The sequence below is a fragment of the Artemia sp. Qi Xiang Cuo genome, chromosome 5, assembly GCF_049724085.1.
Source record: "Artemia sp. Qi Xiang Cuo chromosome 5, ASM4972408v1, whole genome shotgun sequence".
Lineage (NCBI taxonomy): Eukaryota > Metazoa > Arthropoda > Branchiopoda > Anostraca > Artemiidae > Artemia > Artemia sp. Qi Xiang Cuo.
The window spans coordinates 12,078,616-12,097,189 of record NC_142798.1 but is presented as its reverse complement, the minus strand read 5'-3'; the positions used below and the strand labels follow the sequence as shown (position 1 = coordinate 12,097,189).

Genomic DNA, 18,574 nt, shown 5'->3' with positions numbered 1-18,574 from the left:
ACTATGTTTTGCTGGAAAAGTGAATATTGTCCATATAAATAAACTTCGGGCAGCATTAGATGTGCTATCGAAATATATTGATGAGAACAAAATGAATCAGTGAATATTATTGTTGTAATTATGCTCAATAAAATTGTTTCCAAATCAAAGGTATTTTTCTTTCTATAGTAGACTAGCGTATATTTTTTAGAGTAGAAAAAATTCTGGTTAGTCTGTAGTTGGTTGTGAGAGTGTTAGGACTCTAAAAAATGGATAGATTTGAGAAACAGCGAATCATGGTGAATCTAGGATTCGGGGTAGGCCGTTTGATTCCAGATTGCACTGGATTGTAGCTATCTGGTCGACGGGAGATGCGTGCTTGGAAGATGAAAGACAATGCAATGAAAACAGGGACTCCATAATTAGTTTATGGTACGGAGCGACTAAGTCGCGGCTCTTACTTAAAAGAACTATACACTTAACACCAGATCATTAAACGGACGTATGATATGTTGGATATTGTTTTAAACACTAGTTTAGAAATTTAGGACTTTTTTCATGAGAAAGATGGTGTTCAAGGATGATTTACTCCTCTCTCTATCTCTATCTCAGACAATTTTTTGTTGTTGCTAGCTCAGTTTCATTGTGGCAGTGAGAGTGTCAACACATGAAAAAAAATGTTCCATACATGTCCGCTATGTATGTACACACTGGGCAGCTGGTCATCATGTGAGAATTGCACAATGATTGATGAGTATGATGAAAAGTGTAGATTATGCAACCCGTGTAAATTGCATAGAGGATATGCTGTACAAATTGAAGATTATAATTCCTGTCTTCAAGAGGTGTGTGAATCTCATCCTAGTGGCCACCTATGCTCCAATTGTCACTATGATAAATGTAATCAGTGGGAGAATACATATCCCGGTATGATCGGAAAGAATCCTAAGCGTGATTTTAGTTTATTGCTACGAGTTTGGTATCGTCGTGGTTTTAGATTGTTCTGGGGGGAGAAGCCAGGACAGCGATTCAACTGTTGAAACAACAAAAGAAAATGGTTTCTACGTCATCGTTGTGAAGACAATGGCTCTTATGATAATAAGCCTACTGATTTTTATTTGGCTGCGACGGAATGTGATTCGAAACTTGAGGACACTGTTTGTGAAATTGCTTCAAATAAGCAAATTGAAACATGTAAATTGTATAGAATGAATGAGAATAGTATCATTGACTATACAAAGAGATATGACAAGAGTGAAGTTGCACTCTACTGTAGAAAATGTGACCCTGACATTGCAGTACATCAGGATCAGTACACTGTGAATTCAGACAATCTACCGGCATTAGTTGTTGTCGACAAATACCTATACCTAGTAGAAGATGAAATCTAAAGAGTAGAAAAGTCTTTTTATCATGTATATGAATTTTTATCATTTATTAATAACAATTTCACATACATTTTCAGAACATTTAATTCGTAGGGCACTAAAATCAATATTAAATATGCTTGTAAGTATATTCTCCACTAGAAAGTCATTCAATCGAGATAATTCAACGTAGATGTCGAGAAACTGTTTGTAGGTATAGCCACAACATCTGAACTTAAAAAAGAGTAGTGGATGAAAGCCACATGTCTTAGTCGTTAAATCCTGTACTGTTCGTTGATTTTGACTAATGGTTTTCTCACCGCTTTCAATAAACTTGCTGATGTATGGCGTGTAGAATTTATACGATAGGCCAAGAGAATCAAAAAATTCAATATTCTTAACTGTTTGAAAGATGCATAGCCAATGACCTGTCTTCAAAGTCGATGGACTGCTATTAACAATGATTAGGGTATTGTTAACACTTGTAATTTTTTCAATGAAGTCCGATGGTATACAATAGGACTTGTACTGGGATCCATATACTAAATGTATGTAGTTAGTATGTAATTACTAAATGTATGTAATTTAGTATGGATCCATACTAAATACGTTGATTATTTTGTTTGTGTTCTTGGTGCTAGGTCTAGTAGAACACAGCCATCGGGTGTGATTTCCCAATAGGTTTCAAATTGACTCAATGATATTAGCGTGATACTCTCAGTCAAAGCATCGGCAAATGTACACTCTAAACATACATTCCCTGTTCTTACTATGCTCATATCCTGAGTCCCCAACAAGTCCAAAACAATTACCCCATGATTTTTTGAAAACATTGAATCGGTTATTCCATTTTTAAATAGTTGCGAGTCTTGATCTTGGGATTGCATGGTCAACTCATACAGAGTTCTATAGGATTTTTTGTCAAATGATAGAGTGTACAGTGGAATACCATTCACTTTGCACACAAGGCTAGATAGACCAAAAAAATTAAAATCATGGGCCGATTCAGTCCAGGATACAATGGCACTGACACTCTTCACAAAGGTCAAAGCCAATTTTGATGAAATTTCTTCATTGACAAATGATGAATCGCTATAGCTACGAGAGCTGGTGGCAATATGACGTTGATTAGTGATCGTATGAGGAACAAGAAGTTTAATGTTGTTGCCATTGGCTCTTAGCTTTTCCACTGCCAATGCAACAGAGCTCATAACCTGTTGTTTTCGGACGTGGAAGATTGTCGATGTGATAATGACATTTGCTTTAGGTGCTGAAGGAAGTGTGTTTCCAAAACAGATATTTAACAGCGCCAGTTCTAACTTCATAACAATCTTGACATTAGGGGGTAGTCATTGGGATATATTGAATATCGCTTGATTAAATTGACAAACCAACTGGTGCTATCGGTTCACTGTTATAGTCACACCACCGTGAGTATCAAAACCTGATCGATATTCATAACCCAATGATTGTCCTCTCAACTCTATGTACGCCATTGGTGTCATCATCATAAATTGTATTTGGCTTGCATAGTTGGATAAATTATTCCTAGTGCTCAGCAATTTTCCATTAATAAATACATTAATTTGTTTGAACAGATTGTGTAGAATACAGTTTTCGTAGGAGAGACCATCGCCAGCAGTTGGAGTTGTATTATCTGACTTTTTCTTCACCGCAACATTTAAATCAATAAATGTTGATGAAAAATCAATGAAATAGTCTTCATTGAAAATATTTGAAAGTGTATATTTTCCGAGTGGGTTTGTTGGTGATGAAACTGTTCATATTAGCCATATTTGACACTGAAATCAAAATTTTCAGAATTTAATGGATTAAATGAGGAACTGATTGATGTATATGCTTCCTTGTGTGTGAGATAATTCATCTTAATAGAATAAGTCCTTATTTGACCTAACAATCTTTTTCTTTTTTTCTTCTGTTTATTGGTCTTCCTTGTTTTATTCCTCAAAGTCCTTGTTGATGTCCTTGGCTTCCCGCCTAGGTGGAGACTGATGAGTGAATGAGGCGCACGCATCCTTTTCAATCCCTCCCCATTTTGCCGAGATTTTAGTTGCTCACCAAAGGCTCTTGCTGAAGATCTAATATTTTCCTTAACACTCTCCTTGAAATTCTTGCCCGACCCCCAGTCCTGTAGTGTGGAGGCAGCAAAATTCGATGCAGCAGGTACAAGATATTTCTGGCAAGGGGTAGTGCAGAACGAAATAGCCTAGCAAACCAGCTACCAAGACCATAGCCAGACATTGTAGTACGCCCCATGTAGTGGTCAAATCCATTGCCTATTTGAAGTGGACTCAGAGCAACAACATAGCAATCGATATCGGGACAGACAAATGGAATTCTTCTATTGTTCATTTTAGGTGATTATGCTGTCGCCAACAATAGGTTGAAAATGACTTGTAATCACTGCCAAGCCTTTTGTTAGTGCTAGAGGATCACCCAATTCACTTCTTAGTACTAACTGTCAGAGTTCCAAATATGAATTGTTTACAGGAACATACTGCAGATGCTTTATATTATAGTGATGAACAAGTTCATGAGATGTTTTTCGTTCAAGAACACGTAGGAGGGGTACATTTGAATTACCAACTCTCGATGTTTCCACAAAGGATGCATAGAGAAATATGCAAAAGTCCGAAGCAAAATCAGGTGGACAATCAGCAGAAATTACTTGATCCATCCCTTAAACAGTGCCAGCGTTTTCCCCATTGATCGTATTCAGTTTCAAGCCAAAAACATCTCTCAACTTATTACTGAGAATAATTATTTCACTGTCAACAGGTGAGGTAATGTAAATCATATCATGTTCCAGTAAATAATTAAAATGGAATTTACCATTCCTACGATATGAGATTTTTCTTTTGATTGTACGACACAACTCTTTCATATTATCGTATTCAATATATTTCAATTTGGCATGTGGATATTCGCTAGATTTAAGTGCTTCAACCCATTCATAGTCGACAAAGAGTGTCCAATCGAATGGTATAACCTTCATATCATACACACGATCCTTTCTCAGGAAGTCATAGGTATTTTTGAGAATAAAATCGACAAGAACCACTTCATTCGCACCGTCAAACTTGATGGCGAAGGAGAGTTTTGTCCAAAAATCACTTATCGTATTCAAGTCGTTGTAGAGAGGATCGGAAACATTGGACATAAAAGTTAAATAGAAATCATTGGGCATTGTCAATATTTTCAACACCGATCCAAGAATCAAGATCAGAGTTGTATCCTAGCCACCGAACAATAACTGTTTCTTACCCCTGCGAGTACGTGTCTTTAATATCTTTTCAATTTGATAGATTTCACTATTATTTTTAACTTTTTGTAGTTCATAGTCATAAGAACCGCAGAGAATCTCTTCATCTTTAGTATCGCTTAGGCGATAAGTTATGGGTTTAGTGTCTAGGATTTTTGCAACATAAAAAATTTCGGTGTACCACAACTAAGTCCCCTTTTCAAACATTTTCGTTGTCCTATTAATTTAACCGACACCGTCGGCATCGAATTTATTTTTCTTCGGGACAAACTTTCCATCGGAACGCTGTTTTAGGTATATGTTAACTTCGTCATGATCAATATGGGAAACTTTCAGTTTGGAAGAACTGGACTATGATCGATGAGGTCGCTGATTATAAATCAACATGATTTTATCTAAATCATGAATAAAAGCAGGTGTATTTTTCAATGTACAATATCTTGAAATTAAAAGTTGAATAGTTCTTATCAATCGTTCAGCCAATGCATCCTTTATAGGATTATGACTATGATAGAGCAGTGTATTATTTTTCTCTAGTACTTTTTCAACATGGGGATTAACAAATTCACTACCACGATCCGTTTGAATTTTTTATATGAATCCTGTTCGAGAATACTTTCAATGGCCTGAGCAACTTCAACAGCTATGTTTGATTGTAATGGAATTGCATATGCATAGCGACCATAAACACTGATTGTAAGTAGAAAATACTTGTACGGTGTATTGTAATGTCATTGAATTTCATTTAGAGTTAGGTAATCTGCTTCCATTATCTGCGATGGGAAAAAGGCTTCAGTTTTTTGACATTGATTAGCTAGAAGTCTATGATTTCTATGCAGAGTGTAACTTGATTCATTTTGTAGATAGTCTTGTACACTTTAAGTGTGAACACTAGTGACCTTGGAAAGAGTGGTGGGTGAACTTAAACTCCCCGCCTCACAAATATTTTCATACACCTTTCAGATCTTCAACCATTTTGAACGAAAACACGTTGTGTAACGTCCGCTACCCTTTTGTATACTAGTTGTGGTTGGTGATGGTGACATGATACTTTTTCGCTTTTTCCTCGCCCCCATTGTTAAGTTTCCACTAGGTGTGCTAGTATTTTTCAATATTGATTTACAATCTTCTTCTCCTTCTTCTTCTTCTTCTTCATGTTTTAATGGTGTTCTTGATGATGATGATGATGGTGCATGTTCATTTAATTTTTTTAGAATTTGTCTATTGCTAATAAGACTTTTGGGGAAGTTTAATGTATTTAGAAAGTTGTATAGATGAGCGTCAAATGATAATATCCTTAACGATTTGTAACCATATCATAGATTAAATCAAGTAGATTATAGCTCTTGCCATGAAATATAATCCCTTTCCCATTGCCATCAACTTGAATATGATCTTGACCACTTTCCATGAGATAGGTTAGGAGCCGTTTACTTTGTTAACGATATGAGTGGGGCATTAGATTTCCAATTTTCAATGCAATTGAATCCAATTCCTCCTTCTTTAAATATGTTCCAGCAGCAGCAGCAGAATCCTGAGGAGATGATTCTTTTTTGTGATCAATACCAGTGGTCTTCGCCCGATAGGGCTTATTTTTATCCACAAGGCGAAGTGCATCTTGAAGTAAAAGCAGTTTTTTATCATCCTCAATATTCTCGTTGTCAAGCAATTTACTCAGATTGTTCTCAAAGTGTTCCACGGGTGAGAGAGCGAGTTCTATTGGAGTCAATTTATAGGGTTTTGCCATTCTCACTAGAGAAAACTGTTTACAAGTCCTGCAATTATTGGCAGTAAAAGTGTGAAAAAGCTACCGCCCGCCTGAAGAAGTCGTTTCTTTTTAAAAATCTTTCCTTTCTTTTTAGATGCCAATTTACTTACAATGGAACGATGTTGCTTTGACTGTTTCTTAACTACTTCTGGCAGTTGAACATTACCCTCGGTCAAATTTAAAAAAAGTTCAGATATTAGATTTTTGAAATCATTGTCAATACCAAGTTTGAGTATGGCTTTCCTAAGCGAGGGTTTTGAAGTGCTTAGAACTGAAAACAGATGTCTATTTTCATGTAGTTTCTTCAGTGTCATGATAGCAACTAATAGGTCTTTTTAATGTTCACGGGGAGATATACTGTAATTTCATTGTCGAAAATATCTGTCACTACACGCAGATCCGCGGGTGTATTTTGATTAAGATCCAATAGGATATAGCCGTAGGGGGTATTAGTTGCCTGATTGTATGCTGAGAGCAGAAATTTAGGGGCCCCGGGGTATATCTATTTATTGAGAGTTATTAGCGAGCTAGAATCACGAACAACTCTGTAGATGATATAGTAGGTGCAGTTCAATGCAAGTGTTCGCATACATTTGCTCTGATGAAAGAGATTGTGTAGAACCAGAGTAACGGAAATCTGTTCATGATGAGAGCGAACAGTGAACAGTTGCAGCATTTCCTGGGACCATTGTTCAATATATTCAGCCAGATCGTCAATAATCAGCCAAGAGTTTGGTTCAATAATGCTGAAAAAATCAAGTCCCTGTATGAATTGTATCTACACCAATCCCGTCGTTGCAATTGCTTTTATTTTATCGTATGACTCCTGCCAAATACTGTAACATCAGTAGATTTTTTTTGGCTTTTCCACAAACTTTTTATCGCAATTTTTAATTATTTTAGTTAAGAGTGTTGTTTTTCCTGACATTGACGGTCCACAAAGAAACGATCTGAATGGTTTTTTCAATAGATACATGTATCCTTCAACAGTTCTCCTATTTCTTCTTTGCTGATTTTAAGTATCAAGTCCATCACCAGATGAGGAGTGGAAAAATAATAACCTAAATCCAACCCAAATTCCCCATAGATTCTATCCGTATTCTTGCGCACAGTATCCAGAAGAGTGAGTACGTCACTAGCCAAGTATAGTTTACAATAATCCCACCCATTTTGATATCCGCCCTTTGCCCAAACCTTCTTAGCAAATTCGTAGTCGCTAGTGGTGCACTCACTCTCAGTAAGAGAATTGTAGAAAGCTTCAATGGGCGGTAGTGACACCTCATCTAGCCTCGAGCCAGAGTTGTAATAATCATATGGGTATATACCCTTACACGTTAATAAATCATACATTTCATCATCGGGGAAGCGCTGTTTGAGGAGGGGGAAGCTATCAAAATTGTCACTTTTCTGTATCTGAATCAATTGACTTAAAGATTTGGGGAAGAAGTTGAAAGATTCTAAAAAACGGATTTTATTCAGGCACGTGTTACCCTTGTCAACTGTTTTCCACATGAATTCTGGCAGCAGTAGCTTCTCTGATGATTTGGGTATGATTTTATATGAAAAAGAACCATCTATCCATGAGTCATCTACAACTCCCCCCTTGGCAATGCGGGCCAACGCCGGTAGTCGTACTTGGAATTGTGTATAAAAACAGGTACGAAATATTGCTGTCTAACGTTTAAATTGCACGCCTGATGTACTACCCTCCTAAAGTTACTCCCCCCCCCCCGACGTTATTTACTGCCACAAATGATCATGGTCGATCACCTTCCTCTTCCCCCCATTCCCAACACCATCATCAAATTCCCCCTTGCAAACCCAACACATTTTACAATTTTTAATGGCCGTTATGTCATCTGGTGATAGGAGCATAGGATAGTTTGTGTAACGAAGGCGCGAAATTGCACCGTTCACTGTTTTGATTAGACTGACCATTGTCGAGTCCATGCAGTCTTCACCGTCACCCAACATCTCCACTACATCCAGCACTTGCATGGTATTATTGGAATTTCGTTGAGCGTCAGCGTAAGGGACCCCTACGGCTTCATGTATTTTAACACGATTTGAATTTGACGAATCGTACACGTCGGTCAGTTTCGCTTCGCAGTCTAAAGCGATCTTATTGCTCTGCAGGTGCGTATTTTGGAAATTTTTAAAACGTAAGATCGCTCTATCTCCGCTTACCGTCTCCATATCCTGGTATCTATGACGTTTACAGTGTTTCATGTGATGCTTTAACTTTAAATCAGAGCGAAATCTTGAGAGGCATGTTGGACAGTAATAACACACACTACCCCGATCTTTATCCTCACTTAGAACCCTACTAATATCCGTAATTGGATTAAGATGTCCAATTGAATCGGGGTCTGTGGGTGGAGTTTATAGAAGCCACACCCAATGTTCCACTGATTCAATTGAAGGAGCCCGCTCTGGAAATAATACCCCCTTCTTATCGGAACGGTGGCCCTCCTCAAATTCTGTTTCATACTGTAACACCGTAACACCAATCTTTAAATGTGCATTAGCCCGCTCGAAAATATCTAATCCTTTTAGTGTCACGGGAAATTGACCATTTAAACAATTAAAATCTACTTTGGGGAACTTTGAACCCTCCCAACCATTAACTGCCATTTTATCCAACTTTTTTCTAGTGGCATCTTCGCACAGAGGTCTGTATGTGGCAATTAAAAATGCATACTTGAAACACTGTAGCCTCGTATCGAAACAGATTCGTTGTATCCCCTTACACCCCTCTAAATCTGAATGATATTTTAAAACTATAGCCCTCTCCCCATGCCCACCTCTTACAATAAAATTCTTTTTAAATCTACAAATATTAACATTTAAACTTTGAATATATAAAACCACCGAGCCATTACCCCCCTCGTTATAATTTTCCCACTTACTTTGAATGCTATTAGCCAAATTTAGAAAAACCTCCCCATAATTTGATAAATGCGGGTGAATTGCCAACATCTCTGTTTAAAAGTATTTCGAATACACCTCGCCCCTTATTTTCATTAAAAAAAATATTTTTAGTGCTATTGATGCTTTTAAACTGACCCCCACCCCCCTTACCCCCATCTGTTGTTCAAGAATGGCTCGAATCTTAGTAGTATATAAATGTGTAATGGCCGAGGGATCTGTTATTATATCCCCCGACACTAGAGAGTTAAAGGGGTCACCGAATTTGGCGCTGTAGATCTTTGTGTGGTGTAAGGCAGAGTTGGAAAGAAAAAAATGTGGAAGAGGGGATACTTGTGTTGTTGCTGTATTACTACTACTACTATTACTACCACTAGGTGTATCATTAAGCAGAATGGTGGGGGGGGGGTGACATAGAATTGTAAATAGCACCACCCCCAGTCTGTTCAATTGCAATGGATGGAGATGGCAGGAAGTCCCCTAGGCCTGTTAGTCTGTATTCCAGGGTGTTCGGGGATAGCTGATCGGGCCAGCCAGTATTGTCATGTGACGTAATTTCTTTATAAGGACCCGGTTCAGATGTACTACTAACATCCCCTAAATGCTCTCGCATAAATCTATCTGTCCATTCCGGGTCTTCCATCATGTCAATGTCATAAGTTAAATCATCTAGGTTGGCCATGTCCCCAAAACAATCGTTAAGAAAACCCCTATGTCACTTTTTTTGTCTAGAACTAATGCAGGTTCGTCATTGAACTTCAGTGGTGGTGCTAGAATTGCTTCAGGTTCAGTAAATGTTGATGTTTCGTGATGCAATGGCGCTGCTATTTCATTAATCTATAGAAAAAAGGTTTATTTTCTATGTGAAATAAGCATTATTTCGTAAAGTTGAAAAATCATGTTCATTTCTACTCGTTTGTTTACCAGGATATTTAATAAGTACCATTTTTCCAGCCCAACAACAAAAATCAATTCCTTTTAGCATTATTTAAATTAAATACTTACCCCCGCCTCCCGCAGACAGTTCAGAAAGACACAATAGCCTTATCTATAGTGAAGTATTTTTCTAATCGTATGTTTACCTGGATATTAAATACGTACCATTTTTCCGCACCACCAACAAAAATCAATACTTCTAGAAATATCTGAACTATATACTGACCCCCACCTTCCACTGAAAGTTCAGAAAGATACAATAGCTATATCTGTAGTGAAGCATTTTTCTAGCCGTATGTTTACTCGAATATTTAATACATACCATTTGCCTGCACCACCCACAAAACTCAATTCTACCTGAAATTGTTTGAAATAAATATTTACCCCCCATCTCCCACTTTAAGTTCGGAAAGATGCAGTAGCCATATTTATAATACAATATTTTTCTACTTATATGTTTACCCTGATATTTAATATACACCATTTTTCCGCATCACCCAATAAACTCAATCACTCCTATAATTATTTAAAATAAATACTTACCCCCACCTCCCACAGATAGTTCAGAAAAAAACATAATAGCCTTATTTATAGTGAAACATTTTCTAGTCGTACGTTTACCCGAATATTTAATACGTACCATTTTTTCTGCACCACCCACAAAACTCAATTCCTCCTAGCATTCTTTTACGTACATAATCACGTATAAGGTAGAGGTAAAATACCGACACTTACAAATTCAGACTGCACTTGTATGCATGAAGCCCCTGGAAAAGCATGAAGGGAGGCCCCCTCGCGATCTAGAGTAGACAAGACCGATACATTAAGAGGAAGCATCCATTATCTCTTGAATTTTCTTCCAGGTTGCATAGAGGTCTCCGCAGAGCTGATACTGGCATGAGAGGGTCCTGGTGGGTGCAGAAAACTTGTAATGGAGCTACTATCTCTAATGATGGATGCCTGTGCACTGTGAATCGGTATGACAACGTTCCATCTTGGTCCCTTTGCGAGGGGAGGGTAATTGCATGAATTCACCTCCCTCTTAAGAAAAGAAGAAAGATTTATTAAGGAAATAATAACTTCTCTTTTACAGATAAATTGACCTCTAAAGTTGATTCTGATGTTTGTAGTGCTCTATGTCTTAGCGCTTTAGAAATATTTAAAAAAAGCTTCTAAAGTAAAATTTTGGAAAATTTTGAGTTTGGGGGGAAAGGGGGAGGGGGATTTCAAAAACATCTTCCCATGATATAAATTACCCCCTAGTGTCAATTCTGAGTTTAGTGTACTATTCTTTAATTAACGATTTTAATATCGATTTTTTAGTATACCATAACGCCAGACTCTATTTTAAATTGACAACATTGTTCAAACATCACTGACGCATCGCATTTCAAAGGTTTTACTCACACCTAATTTGACCATAAAAAGAATCTATTTCTCAAGGAAACCATTGGCAATGTCCTTAAACATATACTATTAATAATTTCAGATAAGGCATGTAAAAGGTTGTTTAAAAATTGTCACTCTTGCTAACAGGATAAGACACTGATGCCTTTTAGACCAGAAACCCTATTTTTGATAATGTGAAAAGGACATTTTGAACTAAATAACTAAAACTTATTTAATAAGCTAATAAACAGGGCTCTGGGGGAGGCTTTTTATTTACATACTGGAAAAAGAGCGTACTTTTGGTTTTATAGCGAGTATATTCATACTATTGTAGGGTTTATATTGTTGGAGGGGAGAGGGGATATGTCCCCCTGAAATTTGAATTTACTAATGGGATGATTTTATTTAGAAATAAATTAAGAAATTGAGTAAACTGTCCTCACATTGAAAATTGACGTATCCATTGCTTTAAAGTTAATAATATTCAGTGTACTATCTATGATATATTAAATCATTATGAAAATTAAATCGTAAGGTATGGGCATTCTATACAAAATCTCAAGGACGAATACAAAATCAGTCCTTTTATTTATAACCAATCACCAATCAACTTACCGTATATTGAGCAACCATCGATGTCTCTGATTGGCTCCTAAAAAATGGATGTTGCCTCAAAAACAGTCCGGTCGAGTTATATAATTTCAACCATACTCCCAAAACATGTTGAACCACTTGACATGTTGCCAGTTTTTTTCTTAAATGTGCACGTGAAGCTGAATTGCAATTCCTTGTGCAATTGACAAAAATAACAAAAACCAGTCTGGTTGAATTATATAATTTTGATCGTACTCTCAAAACGTATTGGTCCACATTATACCTTTGCAGATTTTTAAAATGTCCACGTCTAACTGCAGTGTCTCAGGCATGGGTTTTCTCGACCCAGTTCTTGTACCGTTAGAATATATAGAATAGATATCAGGCGTAGATTTTCTTGTACGCTTCATATCTATTGCACTTTTGAGCATATTCTTGTAGGCGTGAATGTATCCCTGAAACTGTGTATATAGATACTACTAGTATTTTCTGGGGGGGGGGGGTATTTTGTGTGAGGTGTTATTTTCCATGGGGTATTTTCCTCAAAGGATATTTTTTCAAGGGTGGGGAGGGGGGGGGGGTAAACGGCGGCTCTCATCGTCTAAATTCTGTGATATTTTTATTACCACTTTGCTTATTTTGTCGTTTTCATTTTGTGGTATTTTCTACGCTCGTTGTTGGTTATCGTTTGGTTTGAAAAAGTTTAATTACCCTCTTCGGTGGAGCCGACACAAAAGCTACTTTATCGTTGTGTTTGGAAACTTTTGGTTTGATTTTGTTTTCTTAGGTGAATCAGGCCTTTCCTGAACGTTGAGTAATAGAAATATTTACTGAAAATATCGGAACTTGGACAATTTAGATAAAAAAGAAGTCACATTTGGTTGCGCTTTCTTTAAATTAATTAAAATGATTCTTTTGAAAAATAATTGTTCAAAGAAAAGTAAAGAACCATATTAAACCAAAGGCTAGCATAAATAAATTCCTCTAATAATTCAAACCCAAAGTGATCAGAAATTACTACAAAAAAAAAGAAACCCAAAACGAATAGAAGTTAAAACAAACGATCATAGAAAACATAGGGGTTTTGGGGAAAACAAAAAAAAAGGCTACAGAGTTAAATACTGAACCTCCGTTCTAACAAACCCTTATTTGACTCAAGCCTCCTTTAATCCAACCCTCACTTAAATCAAATCCTGAACCTAAGTCAAGGCCTTAAAATAAGTTGGAACTATGGCTGATTAAAAGCTCAAAATCTATTTCTCGCTTCATTTGCGGTTTCTAACTTGTATTAGTCGTCAGTGTAACCCCTAAACCCTCTAAATTGAATGAAACTTTCAGGATTGGGCCTATCGGCAAAAGTATGGCCCGATAAACTGTGTATTTTGGTTTTATTGCAAACTATGAACTTTTCATTAGTTCGAAGTCCCCCACCCACGACTTATCCTGAAAGGTCTAACTTTATAATGGAAGCCGTACTTGAGATATTGCTGTGTAACCCTTTTGAGAATGTGCATAATCATAGTCAATTTGATTCAGTTCGATATCCACCGAAATATACCTTGACAGCTTCACCTTAATACCCTTAGCTTGCGTAGTAGCAGTAGTGGAATTAGTAGCAGTATGCACATAGCACCTTTTATTTTCTTCAAAATTTTTTTCAACACACCAAACTGTCCCTAGAACATTACTGATGCGCCCTTTTGACAACCTGTATACAGATGGCGTGATGTGATTCAGTTCACCTTCATCCTCAATCCCTGAATATTCCACCTTCATACCGTTCATTACCGTTAGGTACAGCTGTAATGGTAGTCCCAGTAATAGTATTAGTATTAATAGTAATAGCACTAGTGCTAGTAGCAGCAGCAGTATTAACATATTGCCTTTCCTCTTATCAAGATTCCTCTTATCCTCTTATCATAGCTGAAGATTCCTCTTATCAAGTTCTAGCAGCTTCAATTTATTACATTTAGCTGTTGCTATTTCATTGCCGATATATCCTTTTGATAACCTATATGTTCATGTAGTTCATTAGGTTTATCTTAATACTTTTAGCTTACAAGTGGTTGCAATAGAAGTAGCAGTTGAACTAGTAGTTGTAGTAGTTGTTATAGTAGCAGTAGTAGTAAATGTAATTTAAATAGTAATAGCATTATCATTAGCGTGCACAGGGCCGGATTTAAAGCTTTGACGCTTAAGAACCAAGCGTTTTTGCCGCTCCGTTTTTGGAAGATTTTCGGGGATATTCCCAAAAATTCGGGGTTAATGGAAGCAATTAACAGAACACAACTGATGAGCGAAAAGTGATGAAAGAGAGGGGTAATACCGAACTCTCAGCTACCATTTTTGGGAGACATCTGACAGTTTAAAAGTGATCATGGAATTCCTGTGTTGTATTAAAGTCACTTTTCTGTGAATAGGCAGCGTGGCGGCAGAGTGCACCTGGCGACGATAAATCTCATCAGTCCAGTTTTTGTCAAGAAAAAATTACTCAGTGATAATTTATTGCTCCCCTTGGCATTATATGCCCCTAGGTCCGGGCCTAGGGACCTAGTGGTAAATCCAGGCCTGAGCGTGCACATATTTCCTTTTGGTGAATTGACTTTCCCTTTAAGCACTCTCTGAAAGTTCCAACTTAAAACACAAATCCCTTTTTGAGATACGCCATTTTGAAAATCTGAATGCACATAGTGTCTTTTGATTTCGTTTAAGCTCCCTCTCAAATACCCCATTCTGTCAAATTCACAACTTGATATGCATAGCCTTAATAGTGTTAGTTTAATAGTATAGAGGTCGTAGTAGAAGCAGCAGTAGTAATAATAGTGTTGAATTAGTAATAGTAGCAACAGTAGCAGCAGCAGCATTAATAGCAGTAGTAGCAGGTAGATGCCCCAGAAGTTTCATCTTGTTACGCTAAGCCGTTCCAAAAAAATTGGTTGTACACCTGTATCAGCAATCTGTATGTTATTGCAAGTTTCCCATTGTTAAAATTTAAGGTTTTTATAGAAGGGTGGTCTTAAAAACTTTGAAGGAGGCTCATTCGATTGGAAATTGAAAGTTCCAGTTAAATTTCGAAAAATCAAGGTTAATCACAGGACAATCAGCCTTTCCTTCTTAACTGACACCCCCCCCCCCCCCAAATACATCCGATCAAAATAAAAATAAGCATTTTGTTCAAAATAGTCTAAAGGTCAAATAACCATGCCTTGGGGGTTGACAACCCCACCAGCAGCATCTGGGGCAAGGGCGGTAAGTTAAGCTAGTTGCTCATTGCTAACACATAAGGATTTTGTAGAAAATATTTTTGTATGAACTTTGTGGGGGGGGGGGGGCTCGTTCGATTGGAAATCAAAATTTCCAGTACACTTTTTCAGAGTTAAAAGTGATCGGAGGACTTCCACCCCACCCTATTTTTTCCCCAAGTACATCCGATCTAAATTTTGAGACGGCCATTTTATTTAAAACAGTTTGGTGGTTAAATAACTATGCCATAGTTAAATAACCATGGTTCACAACCCTCAGCCCCTGGTGCAAGGGATGTAAGTTACACAAGTTGCCTATTGTTAACATATAAGTTTTTTTTTTATCAAGAAAAGATGGCATGTTCGATCCAATAAAAAAAAAAAGAGGCATGCAGCATTAAGGTCAAATCTTAGGGAAATGTAAAGAAGAATGCCAAACACAATCAAAAAGCATCAAAAGCAAAAGTCTTTAACTTGCATTCAAAGTGTCAACATCAAAATTGGATATTATACGGACATAATTCTGTAAGTTGTAGTGAAGAAAATAAAATTTTCGCAAAAAAGATTAGTGACGTATAATCCAGACATATTTTGTTCTGACCTAATTTCTGAACATATATATATATATATATATATATATATATATATATATATATATATATATATATATATATATATATATATATATATATATATATATATATATATATATATATATATATATATATATATATATATATATATATATATGTGTGTGTGTGTGTGTGTGTGTGGGTGTGTATATATATATATATATATATATATATATATATATATATATATATATATATATATATATATATATATATATATATATATATATATATATATATATATATATATATATATATATATATATATATATATATATATATATATATATATATATATATATATATATATATATATATATATATATATATATATATATATATATATATATATATATATATATATATATATATATATATATATATATATATATATATATATATATATATATATATATATATATATATATATATATATATATATATATATATATATATATATATATTTATATATTTATATATATATATATATTTATATATTTATATATATATATATATATATATATATATATATATATATATATATATATATATATATATATATATATATATATATATATATATATATATATATATATATATATATATATATATATATATATATATATATATATATATATATATATATATATATATATATATATATATATATATATATATATATAGTGTGCCAGGCTGTTTTTTATGGAACACTAATTGACAAGCATAAGAGGGGCAGTAAAACCGTGGCAAGTGCCGTTGTACCTGCCGGGATTATTGGGGTTAAACTGGTTTCAAGCATGGGAGAGAGTATAATTCTAAATGCCGTGCTGAACTATATATCTGGATCAATGGCTGTCGGAATAAAGATTTCCGATTGAAGAATTTGTGTACCTCCTAAAACGGTGCTATAATTGCCAAAAATTTGGTCACGTTTCAGCGGCGTGCTCTGCTCCTCAGATTTGTCCATGTTGCGGTGTCCAAGGCCATACGTCGAATGCTAGTAACCCATGAACGGAACTAATTGGATGCGCAACATGTAAGTCAACAAAACATACATGTCAGTCATTCCAATGCCATGTGATGAAAAAGCAAATTGGAAAACAAAAACGCTCCGATGATTGAACCGAGTACTAGGATTGTGTCTTGGAATATGAATGGAGGTGTGTCTCGCAGAACCCCTGTAATTGAAGAACTATGTCGGCGGAGCGGTATTCTGCGAATCCAAGAACATTTAATGACAAATGATAGCCTCAGCCTTCTCAAGTTTTCGGACAATCATACATTCTATTTTATACCAGCCCAGTCTCGTCAACGCGGGAGGCTCTCTGGTGGACTAGCAATCGTATGTAGTTCTGCCGTTGATTCCGAGAGTCTTCATGCAGCTGAAAACTTTATGACTATAAGGGTTGGGAACCTTGTGATTCTCAATGTCTACCTTCCTACAAACTACAGCGACGAAGAATCGGATAACCGATTCTCCAAAGCAATGTGAGCTCTTACAAAGTGCCTCAAGAGTACCATTTTGTCCAAACTGGAATGCGTTATAATCGGAGACTGGAACTGTAATCTAGTCGACGGCTCGTCTCCTCGGTCCCAGCTGATCCTAGGTGCACTTGAAAGTCGGTATCGTGTGCTACCAAAAGACAAAGATTTCACATTTGTATATACTAGTGGTTCAGTCTCAAATATAGACCATGTGGCATGCACACCAAACGTGAGTGCCACAGTGAGCGTACTAATGGGAAGTAACTCCGTCGACCACATCCCAATTGAAGCATGTGTTAATGTGTGTATACCAAAGGTCAAAAGTACTTCACAGTGGTATAAAAAAAAGATTGGTCAAAGGCCGACTTCCTGCTTTATCAGACAGTGCTGGACACGACGCTTCAGAAGATCAGCGTGCCATTTAGTCTACTACAAGCCAACGTGCAAAGGAATATCCAGGAAAATAAAATACAGGTTAATACCTTCTGTGCTGTAATCACCCACGCACTACTGACCGCAGAAAATGCTGTTATTCCCGTTAGAAAAATTCGTAAAGGCACTGAAATCCCGGGGTTCTCAAAGAATCAAGAGCTAGTGAAAGCACGTCAGGATGCTAAGTTCTGGTTCTCAGTGTGGAGGCAAAGTGGCCGTCCTAAATTCGGTGTGCTGAATTTTCTTCGTGTACACACAAAACGTAAATTTGAGAAAGCCCTCAAGCAGCACCGCATGAATGTGAAACATGACTATACAGAGAGAGTAATTAATGATCCAAGTCGTTTATGGAAAGACCGCATGAAAGATCGCCCAAACACGCTTAAGTCCATGCCTAGTGATCCAAATGACTGGCGAGCTCACTTTACGAATTTAGTTCCCTGAATCCCAGTGTAGCTTGATCGTATATCGAAGAACTTGAATGTGTGCTATCAAACTCGAGTCTTCCAGAATTTACCATATCTGTTTCGGATGTAACT

At 36.4% G+C, this 18,574-nt stretch overlaps 1 pseudogene; it reads left to right on the top strand.

The window, feature by feature from the left end:
- The first annotated feature begins 17,232 nt into the window (after positions 1–17,232).
- Positions 17,233–18,220, top strand: LOC148951813 (uncharacterized; annotated as a pseudogene).
- The last annotated feature ends 354 nt before the right edge of the window (positions 18,221–18,574 follow it).